The sequence below is a fragment of the Myodes glareolus genome, chromosome 6 (genome assembly GCF_982192425.1).
Source record: "Myodes glareolus chromosome 6, mMyoGla1.1, whole genome shotgun sequence".
NCBI classification, from domain to species: domain Eukaryota; kingdom Metazoa; phylum Chordata; class Mammalia; order Rodentia; family Cricetidae; genus Myodes; species Myodes glareolus.
The window spans coordinates 101,833,172-101,847,020 of NC_142031.1; the positions used below are offsets into that span (position 1 = coordinate 101,833,172).

Genomic DNA, 13,849 nt, shown 5'->3' on the forward strand with positions numbered 1-13,849 from the left:
TGCTCCTTTTTCTCTTAGTTCTCCTTCTATTTATACTCTCTGTCTGCCAACCCCTCCTTTCCTTGCTCCTGCCTTCTTGCTATTGGCCATTCATTGCTTTATTAGACCATCAGGTGTTTTAGACAGGCAAAGAATCACAGCTTCACAGAGTTAAATGAATGTAGAGACAGGCAAAGAATCACAGCTTCACAGAGTTAAATGAATGTAGCATAAACAAAAGTCACACACCTAAAAACCATATTCCCCAACAGACATGACAGTTCCAAGCCCACCTGCCTGCCTACCCGCCTGCCTGCCTGCTCACCTTCTTTCCTGCCTGCCCACCTGCCCGCTTGCCCGCCTGCCTGCCACTGTGACAAGAATATAACTAGAGCTCCTCATCCTTCTGGCCCCCTAGGAGATGGGACAGAAAGAACATGGGTTGCCATGAATCATAGTGGTGTTGGTAGCATATGCCAAGCACCATCCCAGGCACTAGACACTCTCATTTAATCCTAAGAGCCCTAAATAGGCAAGGCCATCACTGCCACTAGCAACATTAAGCTCACTAAAGCTAGTGAAGTCCTCTGGAGGATGTGTGTTCGCCCAAAGCAGTGGTTCTCAACCTATGGGTCGCGACCCCATTGTGGGTCATATGTTGGGTATTTATTATGATTCATAACAATAGCAGAATTACAGTTATGAGCTGGGCAGTGATGGTGCCCATCTTTAATCCCAGCACTCAGAAGGCAGAGACGGATCTCTGTGAGTTCAAGGCCAGCCTGGTGTACAAAGTGAGTTCTAAGACAGCTAGGGCTACACAAAGGAACCCTGTCTCAAAACAAAAATTACAGTAATGAATTAGAAAGGAAAATAATTAATTAAATAAACCACACCCCTGAAGAACTCTCAGGTGGAGAAAAGGACCTTGCTAGAAATCTAGCCCGAGTTTATTATTCTCTCCAGCTTCTGGGTGGCTTGGGAAAAAATGGTTACCTTTTCTGGGCTTTCATGCCCACATCACTTGACTTCCATGGCTCAGGTTCCTTCCTTCAAAGCCAACTGCTGAGGGTCTCAGCACTCTACTCCCTCCTCCTCTGGGCTGAGAACCCTGTGACGGCAGATATCTCCGGTTCTCCTCCCCACCCCAAGGTCTGTTGATGCATAGTCTGTGTCCTCAACCCAAAGTCAAGCATGGTTTGTGCCTGTAGTCCCAGCCCTTGGGAGACTGAATAGCATTTATGGCCGCAAGTTCAAGGTTAACCTGGGACATCTAGTGAGTTCCAAGTCCAAGCAGGCCTGTAGAATAGGACTCTGTCTCAAAACAAAACAGTGCCCCTCAGCGTCAATCCCCCTGCAGGTGACCTGACATCTTCACAATTTTCAGTGATTAGGGGCACCATTCTGCCTGCTCTGTGCCCCTTGTCCCAAAGGGAACTTCCCAAACTGCTGCATTTCTTGTACCCAGTATGTGAGTTAAGCTTTTGTGATTACTCTCCCCTGCTGCATGCCTCCCCCAAGGTCTGTCCAGGCCCTCAGTCCTGCCTTTGAATGTTCAGTGGGGGTTCGTCTGGGGTGCCAAGTCCTGATGGGAAGCCCTCTGTGCCATCCTCTCAGCCCCTCCCCATCTCTGTCTGTCCCATCCATGACCCAGGAGCTGGACAGGCTTGGCAAGCACTCTGTCACTGAGCCCCGCCCTCAACCCCACAGTGTTTATTATTGTTTTTATTCCTGGCTCTATGGGCTGGGGGTGGGGTAGGAAAAGAACTTGGAAGATGAGATGGGGTCCTCTGGAGACCCTGAGTGTGCCTGTGTCTCTCTGAGGTGCTGGGACAGCTATGTATTACCCTTGTCCCCTCTACTCTGTCTTTTGTCCCCCATACTCTTCAGATGCCATCTCGTCCACAGTAGATGGCTCTGGGTAGCCTGAGATCACATGCAGACACAGGTCTCTTCTTCCAGCAGTGGGCAGCTCCCAAGATAGCTCTCTGGTCTTCAGATCCTGCATCATGCCTCCCCACCACACACACACACACCGCCTTTTGTTTAGTTTTTTGACATAGGGTTTCTCTGTGTATGTAGCCTTGGCTGCCCTGGAACTTGCTAGTAGACCAGGCTGGCCTTGAACTCACAGAGATACATCTGTCTCTGCCTCCCGAGTGCTAGGATCAAAGAGATGTGTCACCACTGCCCAGTGATGCCCTCCCTTTTGAGTGATGTGTTTCTGACAGAGGCACAAAGCAAAGCTTCCAAGATTTGGCTATGGAAGTTTCTCTCTCATTTGCTGCACCCTCCCTCTGGCTCTCACTTGCTTCCAAATGTAGGTTAAGCCCACTGCCATTTTGGGAGTCCTCTGTGAAGAGGTCAACATGGCAAGGAAATACACCAAGGGAGGCCACTAGTCAACAGCCATTGTCAGAATGACACCCTCATCCAATAATGTGGAAACTCAGACTTGTCCATCCCCAGCGTGGAAAGGATCTTGGAAAGAACCCCTTCCTCAATAGTCCTGGAGAGGGTGGCAGTCAGACGCCTTGATGGCAGTCTGATAGAGACCCTGAGCCAGACGACCCACCAAGCCCCTCCCAGATTTCCGAAACTGTGAAAGAGAAGGATACAAACCTCTGCGATCAAGTTAGGTCGTCAGGCAGCTCTAGATGATGGCCTGCTCCTCAGCCAACTGACGGCCTTGCCACTCCTTTCTCCATTGCCAGCCAGCCAGCCATCTCTTCCTGTCCTAAACTGAGATCTCCCCGGTGTCCCTGGTCTCCACACTCTCCTGAGTTGCCTACCCATAGCCGTGGATGCTCCCCAAGAAGATCCCCCCACCTCACCATTAGACTCAGCTCCACTTCTCTGGCTCCTGAATGGATATTTTATCTGGATGTTACTCTAGCAACCCAAGTCTCATCGCTGCCCTGCATCATCTGGGTACCTGCTTTGCATCAGTACTAGAGTTCTCCTAGGAATGGGGTCCGCAGCCTCCTGCCGTTCTCCAGGGCTCTCTTCACTGCCCATTTAAGTCTCTAGCCCTGACTTTTAAGGCATCTTATATCGACGAGTCCAAAGAACCTATATTTCCCATGGAAGCCTCCTTGGTCACTTTCTCGCCTTCAGCCCCATTTGGCTCTAGCAGATGGACCAGGGTTTGAAAGCCAATTCCACGTTCTCTTGCTCAAAGTTCCCACTAGTCTGTCTGCTTCCCTGACCTCAGATCTCTACCCCGAAGAACTGTTAACACTGGGGAGCAGTTAAAAGCGACCAGCGCTCCAGATGTTTGCCTACGGGCAAATGTTGGAGATGACACATCTGCCTATGGCCTACTACTCATCAGCAGAAACAGATGAGTTAGTGACATACCTCAGTCCAGTGAACACACAGGGAATTTGACAGCCAGGAAAAAGCCAATCTTACAGACTTGCTTACTGCCCGACTCCAGAGACCTCGACAGCAACACTAAAGTGACAAACTTCAGGAAGTGTGGAATGGATTGGCAGCTGTCCAGGTCAAGAGGGACAGGAGGGGCCTCTAAGGGGCAGCCTTAGCGACAGAGATGTCTGTTTCAGCATCACGGTCTTGGCTGGGATAGCCGTTAGATGCTCTGAGGCGTCACCAGTGAGAGAACTTAGGCTGTGAGGACATGGGACCTATGTGTAGCACTTCTTACAATGACATGTCAATCTAGAATTATCTCAAGCCAGAAAAAAGGTTAGGATTTTTTTTTAAGCGGGAGATAGTTTATACATAGCAAGTTCCAGGACAGCCAAGCAGCCAGGGCTACATAGTAAAGTGAGAAAGAAGCAGGTGAATCTCTGTGAGTTCAAGGCCAGCCTGGTGTACATATTAAGTTCCAGGACAGTCAAGGCTACATAGTGGGATCATGTCTGAAAAAAAAAATGGCTTGGGTTATGTAGAATTCAATTTACAACTTAGGGGCACATGGAATCCTAAAACAATGTGGAAAAAAGACGAAAGAATCCAGTGTGGTGTAGTGCTGTTGTACCAGTTCATGGGAGGTTGAGGCAGGAAGATCATAGGTTAAGGCTACCCAAGGTTACATGTGGAGAGTCTGTTTGAAAATACAAAATATATAATAAAAATGAATGTGAATTGAATGAGAAAATCCAATGCTGCTCCTTATCCACTCTATGGTTCGTATCTAAAAGCCGATGCCTTTTACCCTGTCAGGAAGGGCACCTGCAGAAAGCAAGCAGAGGACTGCTTGCCTTGCTTGCTGACTCAGCTTCTGGGCCCACATGGAGTGAGGTTGAGTCCAGAGGGTCGTAGGTCCTTCCTTCTGCCCTCAGAGGAGCCGTGGGAAGGAGCAGGGAACTCAAAAAGGGGAAGGGGACTAATGGGGCTAGGGAAGGTCTTCAAGACAGGGTGTCCAAGCTTAGGGACTGAGTGACCACAAAGAGGAAGTCAAGGAGAGTGACCTCTGTCCTGCGGCCATGCTCTGCTCTGTCTCCTCCTTGATATTCTCTGTACCCCCAAGTCTTTGGTGTGTGTTGTGAGTGCATACGTTGTATGTGTGTTTTATGTACTGTTATGTGTGTTTTGTGGTGTGTGTGTGTGTATGTGTGTGTATGCGCGCGTGCATGTGTGTGCTGATGCCCAATACAGTAGTCCCAACCAGAGACACCTTCATCCCGTGAAGGTCACATCTTGCCTCAGCACCACATTCCAGCTCTCGGGGAAATGACTGCTCTGAATGGTGTTTAAACTTGCAGGCCAAGACCATCTTCTCAGGTCTGCTGGCAAGGTGTTAGACAAGACACAAAGGTGTAACTTTGCTACTATTATGAATCATAATGTAAATATCTGATAAGCAGGATATTTGATCTGCAAGCCCCGTGAAAGGGTCAGTCAACCCCAAAGGGGTCATGAATCACACGTTGAGAACCACTGACATCCCTAGTTAGTGACTAACTGATCGTTCTTGGTTCCTGAATGTCAGTGGACTCTGAACGTAAGAAAAGTTCACCTTTCTTGTAATGTAAGAAACACAAAATAAAACGGGCAGTGAGAGCCCCTGCCACCTATTCCAAGGGGGAAATGTCCCCCAGTTATGAATATTTTAGCATGTTCGGTTCTTAGTCCAGGAGCCTTGAGGCCCATATGTCCCTGGGGGAGAGGCAAAGTGCTGACCAATTGCAGACTCATAAAGGAAGCTGCAATACTGCAGAGAGCCCTTTCCTTGACCAGTGTGAGATGTGCTCGGCCCTCTGACATTTCAGTGGATATTGCTTACAGATTGTACATTTTCTCTCATGGCTCCAGTACAACCAGCAAAATTAGAAAAGTAGCTAGCATTCACTAATTCCTACTACCTAATCCTTAGACCTCATTCAGACTCACCCAAGTGTTCTAACGGTGTTTACTTATATTTATTTAGTTATATTTTTATTTTAAGACAGGATAGCTTTACATATCCCTGGTTATACTGAAACTCACTGTGTAGACCAGGTTGGCTCCAAACTCACAGAGATCTTCCTGCCTTTACATTTTGAGTGCTGGGATTAAAGGCATGCACCACATTTATTTATTGACCTAACTATTTATTTATCTTTGTACTGATGTGCAGGGGTGAGTACACATACACCACGGTGCACACAAAGGAAGAGGACACTTCTTGGGAGTTGGTTCTTTCTTTCCGCCACAGGCTCTGGGAATCAAACTCGGGTCATCAGACTTGTGTGACAAGTGACTTTGAACCTGCTAACCCATCCTGTGGGCCCTTCTTTATTTTGAGACAAGGTGTCTCACTCTGAAGCCAGGCTGGCTTCAAGTTTGTGAAGTTACTTCTACCTCGGCCTCCCCAGGGCTGGGATTACAGGTGTAAGCCCCTGTTACATAGCAGAAAGATGCAAACAAGGCCTTTTGCTTTCATGTGTCTAGTCTCCTTCAATATCATAGAATTAATTTTTTTCCTTTTTGTATTGCTGGCAATCAGATCAAAGGCCTCCTACATGCTAGGCAAGCCCTCGATCACCAAGCTATGCTCTCAGCCCTTCAGTCTTTCTTTGGCTTCCATGGCCTTGACTTTCATGAAAAATGCAGTTAGTTAATGTGTAGGAAGGCCCTCATTTAGAACTTGTCTGATGTCATCTGAAGGTCTGATTTGGGACCTGAAATGGTGGCTCACACCTATCTCTCAGCGCTGTGAGATAGAGGCCAAAGAACCAGGAATTCAAGGCTAGTCTCAGCTACGTAGTAAATTCAAGGACAGCCTGGGCTACAAGAAACAACGTCTGTCCTCTCCATAGCTTGCTAGGTATAGAGCCATTGGGTCGGAATGGCTCTGCTTGGGTGGCCTCACAGAGAGGGTGGCTCCGACTTTGAGGCTCGGGGTGGGTGACAGTTACTAAAAGACCTGGAGTTTTGTGTCCTGAAGACAGTGGGAGATTTCAGGAAGTTCTCCTGGGATCCAGAACTGGGAGAATTCAAACCCAGGATGGGTATGTTTTTCAAAGCTAGGTGGAGTTTGCTTCAAGTGGGACCTGGTCGTGCATGCTTGCAGTCCCAGGACTGAGGAAATAGAGGCATGAGAACCAGCCTCAGTCATAGAGTGGCCCTGTTTCAAATCCCCTCCCCAATAAAAAGGTGTAGGAGGGGAAGATGGATGATCAAGCTGTGCAAAGAAGCCGGCGTGATGGCGGAGTCAGAGTGAGCTCCCATCCGGGAGCTTTCAACCCTGCATTTACCTGTCCCTGAGTCCCCATCCTTGGGCTTCCCAGGTTCCTGTGTTGAATTTGGCTCGGATGTCATCTCTTGCAATGGAGAGTTGGGGCCAGCATAGAACTCTCTCTGTAAGGCAGGCAGAAACACAACCGTTTGGGACAGAGGAGGAGCCGGCATCCGTAATGATTTAAGATGGCCGTCTGGTTGGTGGAATGTGAGTCCCTGGGGGTGGGGTGGGGTTGATATCACTGAGCGTGGAGGCTGGTGGACACAGTGGGGAGTTGAGTAGGAAGGCATGGGCTATTGAAGGAGATGAAGGACAGGACAGGCACAGAGTTGACAGGGTGGGTAGGCTGGGGTAGCCCTACAATTGTGTCCCCTCTCCCAGTCAGCAGATGAAGACTGAGTTTTCAGTTACAGTCCCCGTGTAGAGAATGTCAGGGGATCATGTTGCCAGTGAGAGGGTCCAAAAAGCCCCCATGATGATCTCTGTGACTATCTAAAACAAACAAACAAACAAGCAAACAGGGCTTCATATAGGTTCAGGCTGGTCTCAAACTTCCGATGACTTTGAATTTATCACCCTCCTGCTTCCTCCTCTGCTAGAGTTAGAGGTGTGTGCCACCACACCCGTTTCTGTAGTGCTGGGAATGGAAGTCACTCTACTGACAGAGTTATGTCCTCAGCCTAATGTCTGGTCTTTGAGGCTCTCTGTAGCTTTTGATGCCGAGATCTCTAGCTGAAGGGAACTGTATGTCTGGTTTTACCCATCAAATGACATGCCCATTGAGAGGGTGACATCCCCTGGGTGCTTTCCCTTAGACGGTGGCTCTTTCTGTCGGTCAGAGCCCCTGGATATTCCATAGGCACAGCCCCCAACCCACCCTGCCTACCCACTAATGACACATGACACTTGCAATGACTTTACACTGGTTTTATTGTAGTCAAATACACATAACACCAATGTCGCCATTTTTAAGTGTATTAGCATACCCCACACTGCTGATCTCTGGAAGGCTTTCATATTTAAGATTGAGGCTCTAGCAATCAACACTTGTTTGCCATTCTCCCCATCCAGGACCAGGTAGCCAGGATTCTATTTTGCCTGCACAGATTTGACTATTCTAGGTACCTCGTATAAAGAGAACCATGTGACATTTGTGTCTGTGACTAGCTTATCTCACTCAGTGTGATGTCTTCAATGGTCATTCATGTGGCAGCACATACCAGAACTTTCTCTTCAAGCCTCAAAACTATCCCATTGTCTATACATTATGATTATCCATTCATCCATTTGTGGGTGGACATTCAGGTTGCTCCCATTTTGTGGCTACTGCAGATAGTTATGAACACCGGTACATAAATACTACCAGCCTCTACTTTCAATCCTGTTTGAGACAGGTCTCCCTATGTAGCTCTGGCTACCCTGGAATTCACTATGTAAATTGGGCTGACTTCTAATTGTCGGCCATTCTCCTGCCTCTGCCTCTGGAGTGTTGGGATTATGGGCATGCACTAGCACACCTGGGTTGCTTTCAATTCCTTTGGCTATACACCTAACGGTGGGATTTCGGAGTGACATGGTAATGCTGCATTCAACTTTTTGAGAAGTCACCAAATTGTCACAGAACTTGTGGTTTTAAGCCACTGAAACTTGGGGGTATGTGGTATTATAGGGATAGTCTTTGTTATTGGAATCAATGCTGCATCTTAGTGTAGAATGTCTATGACCAAACCGATGGGGTGTAGAAGCCTGTGCTCACTGCTTTTCTGTTGTGGCCAATACAGACAGAATCAACCTAAGTGAGGAAACGTGTACCTCAGCTCATGGTTTCTGGGGGGGTTAGTCCATGCACATGGACCAACTGTGAGGTTGAACACATGCTAGAGGTGCAGGTGGTAGAGGAGGCTGCCTGCCTCATAGCAGCCTGGAAACAGGACAAGGACCAGACAGCAGCCAGGGCAAGATAGAGCTTCTCAGGAAATATCCTAAGTGGCATGCTTCCTCCAGCTAGGCTTTACCTCCTGCAGGTTACAGACAGCAGCCAGGGCAAGATAGAGCCTCTCAGGAAATATCCTAAGTGGCATGCTTCCTCCAGCTAGGCTTTACCTCCTGCAGGTTACCTCCAAAAAGGCAGAGGCAGGTGGATCTCCTTGTGTTTGAAGTCAGCCTGGTCTACATAGTGAGTTCTAGGACTGTCAGAGTTACACGTCTCAAACATAACCAAAACAAAAAACAAAAACAAACAAAACCAAAGACCCAACACCACCTGAAGAGGACCAATCCTTTAATGTACAAGCCTTTATGAGGGACACTTCATATTCAAACTATATTAGAGCTTATTTGAGCTGAACCCAGTACAATGGGAAGAGGGTTATTCAGCATTGATGTGTTACCTCTCTGTACCAAAGACATCCATGGGTGTCTAGAATTAACAGTGGAGACCCATGACTTCTCACTGGTCAGCAACGCCCTAACGTCATGTGGGCCTCATGATGCTAGCAACACAGACATCCAAGGTCACGTGCTTTTATGACTCCCAGTGACATCACCATCAGTACTGAATACAGACTTCCATTTGGCCCTCTTGGTCAATTTTGGCGTCTTGGGGGCAACTGTGATGTGCCACTGAGTCATATGAACCTTGCCCTAACTCTTGCACTGCCACTTCCCAAATTTGACAGGCTTTAAAAAAAAGATTATGTTTATGGATGTTTTCCCTGCATCTATGTCTGTGCACCATGTGGCATGCAGTGCCATCAGAAGCAAGGCATTGGGTCCCCTGGAACTGGAACTGGGGTTACAGACAGTTGTGAGCTGCAGTCTGGGTGCTGAGAATTAAACCCAGGTCCTCTGGAAGAGCAACCAGTGCTCGTGACTGCTGAGCCATTTCTCCAGCCTCAGGATGGGCTTTTCATTTGTGGTACTGAAGACTGAACCTAGGACCTGGTGATTACCAGGCAAATTCTCTACCAGCAAGCTTCACCCTGAGTCTTCACTGGAAAATTGGGACAATACAAATCACTTGACGAGGTGACATGGACAAGGGGAAAGTGTCATGTCTGGTGGCTGCTTCTTGCCGTTAGTGCCATAAAACTCTAGATGAAGTTGAGGCCTTTCTCTTAAATAGCCTTGTTGTTAGTCAAGCTGGGAGCACCATTTGGAGGGGCTGTGGATTTGGATTTGGACGCAGGGTGTGTTGTTTGGGGACCTGCTTCAGCATTGAGGGTCTGCAAATAAGTGTGACGATGGGTGTGGGAGGCGCAGCCCAGGACACTGGGGCACAGCAGAAGGTCCGGACTGATGGGGCTGTCCAGTGGCGGGAGGGAGGAGCTAGACGAGGAGGCTGGGAGTCAGGAGATCCAGCGCCAAGCTCCAGTGATGGTAGCTGGAGATGTGAGCACTACAGAGCCGGAACCCTGAGAGCACCCCCTCCTTGAGGGATCCAGGTCTAGTGCAGGTCTGCAGAGAATCTGGCAGTTGGAAGGGACCTCTAATGTCATTTAGTTCAACCTCCCCCCCTCTTCAGATCTTTCCAGAGCCCACCTGAGGGCACCCAACTCTTCTTGGCCACATCAAGGTACGGGAAGCTCACTCCCTTCCAGGCAGCCTACCCCACGACAGTGCTCGAGCCCCTAAGGTGGCCTCGAGGCGCCAGGCTCTCCGACCTTGGCCGTGTGCAGCCGTCTGGCCACCGCGGCACCTGGCTAGGGGTGGCGACGCGGCTGGGCAGGCGCTGCTGTCCCCAGCCCCAGTGCTGAGGCGCGCAGAGCGCAGTGGGCTCTGGTGGAGGTCGGGAGAACTGCAGGGCGAAGGCCGCCGGGGGCTCCGCGGGCGGCGGGGGGAGGCACTTGACACCGGCCCGGGAGAGGAGGGGCCGCTGTCCCTGCGGCCAGTGCTGGATGCGGGGACCCAGCGCAGAAGCTGCACCAGGTAGAGGGGCGCCGCGCGGTGGGGAGGCTGAGGCCAGGGGGCGACCCGAAGGGCACCGGGCGGCCGGGAGCTCAGCCCCGGCGGGGTGCCCGACCCGGAGCGATGCGGTCGGGGCGCGGCGGGGTCCCGAACCCGCTCCTCCCGCCGGGGGCGCTAGGACCGCCCGCCGCCCACGCCGCTCCCGCCGCGGCGCCCCGGGGCCCCCGGTGATGTCTCCCGGGCGTCTCCGCAGCGCCGGGGCCGGAGCCAGCGCGGCCACGGGGGGCGAGCGGCGGGCGGAGGCCTGGGCGGCAGGCGGCCGGAGGGAGGGAAGGAGGAAGGCGGAGAGAAGGGGCGGGCGGGGGGGACCCGGCGGAGGAGGCGGAGAGAGGGAGCGCGACAGCGACGGAGGGAGGGAGCGCGGCAGGCAGCGGGCGGGCCGGGAGGCGGCGCGGGCGGCGGCGCGAGCAGAGGACGAGCCGGGACGCGGCGCCGCGGCAGCAGGGCGAGCCGGGCCGCCCGACCCGCCGGGCCATACGGTAACCAGCGCGGCCCGCGGTCCCGGAGCAGGGAGGGTGGGCGGGCGGGAGGGCGCAGCGGGGCGGTGGGGAGCGCGGCTCGGACCCCGCAACTCGGTGCGCGGGGCGGGCGCTGCGGACGCGGACGGCCCGGGCCGAGGGTTTGTTTATGTCCCCGCGGCTCGCCCGCCGCCCCTCTCCTGCGCGCCGCCTCCCCCGCGGACGCCCCTCGGCGCCCCCGCCCGGCCCGGGCTCAAGTTCAAGTCCGTACAATGCCGCGGGGGGCCTCCGCCGGCCTGCGCGCTACCCGACGCGCGCTGCCGCAGGGCCCCGCCGCCTCCGCCTTCCGGGCTCTGCCCCCGCCCCGGGGCCCTGCCAGGGCCTGCAGCCGTGCGCTGCGGGGCGCGGACCCGACCCGGAATCGGGCGGCGGGAGGGGGGCCGAGGGGGCGCGGGCGGGCGGCCGGGGAGCGCCGTGGCCACGGCAGAAAATGGCAGCCTGGCACGACCCGGGCCCCGCGCCCCGCCCCGCCCCTCCCCCGGGCCTGGAGGCCCCGCGCGGCGGGGGGACCCTGGAGGCCCCCGGCAGGGCCGAGGGGCGGCCGGGGCCCGCGCCTGGGAGCGCGGCGTCGCGATCTTCCCGCGGCCACCTGTGGCTTGGGGGTGCGGGGCGCCGGCGGGCCTGGGAGGGGCGCGCGCTTGGGGAGCGTGCCCGTTCGGGGGGCGCACGCTCCCGCGGAGGCCAGGCGGAACGGCGTGGAGCGGGGGGGGGGGCGTCGAGCCCGGCTCCTCCCTGCCCCCGCTGCGGGCCGTGGGAGCGGGGCGGCGGTGGTGGCGGCGGCAGCGCCGCAGTGTGGGGGCGGGGCGGGAGTGGGCGAAGATCCCCGGGCCCGGCCGCGGAGGGTTGGAAGGTGCGGGGGCGAGAGCGGCGAGGCTGGAAACGACTCCGGTGGGGATGCCGGGGTCGCCCCCTGCAGCAGACTCCCCCTGCACACACTCACACGCACCCCCGCCGGGCCGCTGTAGACGTGTCCTTGAAAGCTTCGCATCTGCACAGTGAAGGACGAGGCCTCGCGGAGGCTGCGGATCGGGGGTCTCGGTCCCCACGTTGCCCACACCTCAGGAGACCCCGAGCCTCAGAGCGGCGCCGGCCGCAGTCCAGGTCCCGCCCTCACCCGGGCTCCCCACTCCAGGCCGTCAAGCCCTCCCTCCTCGTTGGCGCGGACCGGGCTGGCATGTGTCCAGGGCCCGCCCCCGGCCTCCCCCAGCCCCTCTTCGCGGGGCCCGCGGCCCTATGGCTGCCAAACTTCATTTTGCTTTCCTGGAGCCTGCTTTCTTGGGGGCACCCTCTCGCTTCGCTCCCCCCTCAGTTGCTTCTCCATTTCTCTGCATCCCCTCCTCTCCTCCGCAAAGCCAGCTGAGTAGGTGTGAGCACCCTGGGTGGGAATAGGTTCCCACTGGGTCTCAGGGTTCCCTTCTCGGGCTCCCAAGGGGAGCCCTCCGTGGCTGCACCTTGACCCAAGATGGCGTCTTGCACCCAGCTGGGCAGTTCTGGCCTGCACTGGGGAGGAAGGGCGGGCTGGGGACCGCACAACTGCACTCTCTCAAACTAGAGGGGACAGGAGCCTTCGGGGAGGAGTATCCTCAGCCTGGTGACCCAGCTTGCCCCTCGGTGCTGTGCCCAGAGACTGCCATCAGCATCCCCTGGGGACAGTTCGGTCTTCATGTTTCACCCAGGGCTGCCAGCGGCTGAACCTCCTCCTGGGCAGGCAGGCGGGCAAGCTGCGCAGGGATTCAGGGATCAGGTGCTGCTCCGCTGTGCCTCCTCCCTCCCAGGCAGATGTGACAGCTGCAGCCTGGGGAGCTATTCTTGCGTTGCTGGGGTGTTAGGACTGGCCTGTGGGATTTGGGAAGCCCAGCTGCCAGACGGACCCTCTTTGGACTATCCCCTATGTTGGCAGGAGCCATTTGCAGGTAGTTAGGGCAGTCGCTTGCCTTTGGATAGTTGGGTTGTGGAAGTTCCTGTGGGCTTTTAGGCAAGCCGACTAGTCTCCTCTACTTCTGGGTCCCATTAAGGCCGTGATGGAGCTGTTGACAGGTAATGATGTCAGAGTGTCCATTTGTGTCTGGGGGCAGGGGTTGGTAGGGGCCCCAGGCCGAATTGTGTCATAGGTCTGGCACCTGCCTTCTTCACTTTCGTGAAGCCCCTTCTCCTGCAGGCCCTGCTGCTTCCTGGTGCTTTATCTTCAGCTCCCCTCCCCCATGCAGTCTGCAGCTCCTGATTCCCGGGCTCACGGTGGCCCAGGCTTTCTTGTGCTTGCCTTGAGCCTCACCTGAGGAAAGGTGAATCCCCTTTAGACTCAAGGAATGAACATCCCAAATGCTAGGGCTGCCTTCCACACTAGAGGAGCCTAGAGAGGCGCCCATGGCCATCTGTCAGTGTGTCTGCAGGCGGGATTCCTCTGTGGTGGGGGTTGATGACGCTTGAAGGCCCCATTCCAACTTTGAAATTCTGTGGCTCCAGGTTTCCTGGTGGAATTTCAGACCCAGAATAGGGATAGGCTGTTCTGTCGTCGTCCCCCACCCCCCACAGTAGTGGTGGTGGAGAAGGTTTCTTAGTTAGAGAAGGTGGGAGAGAGTAAGAGCCTGCCAGGGGTTGGGCTTTGGCAGAGAGGGCCGGGATGGTATGTTGGTCTGACTGCCGAGTGTGTAAGACACAGCTTCCGTGCAGCCTTCACACGTGGTGCGCTCCTGAAGGT

At 54.3% G+C, this 13,849-nt stretch overlaps 1 protein-coding gene across 3 annotated transcripts in view; it reads left to right on the forward strand.

Moving 5' to 3' along the window:
- The first annotated feature begins 10,062 nt into the window (after positions 1 to 10,062).
- Dnmt3a (DNA methyltransferase 3 alpha) overlaps positions 10,063 to 13,849 on the forward strand; it is a 108,205-nt gene continuing 104,418 nt past the window's right edge. Inside the window, exon 1 of one of the 3 annotated variants that reach the window (XM_048436632.3) lies at positions 10,063 to 10,241. The gene's annotated coding sequence lies outside the window, so the exon portion shown is untranslated. Of the gene's footprint in view, positions 10,242 to 10,499; positions 10,595 to 10,975; positions 11,113 to 13,849 lie in introns of those variants that run through there. The other 2 variants (XM_085691197.2, XM_085691196.2) reach the window with 2 other exon arrangements.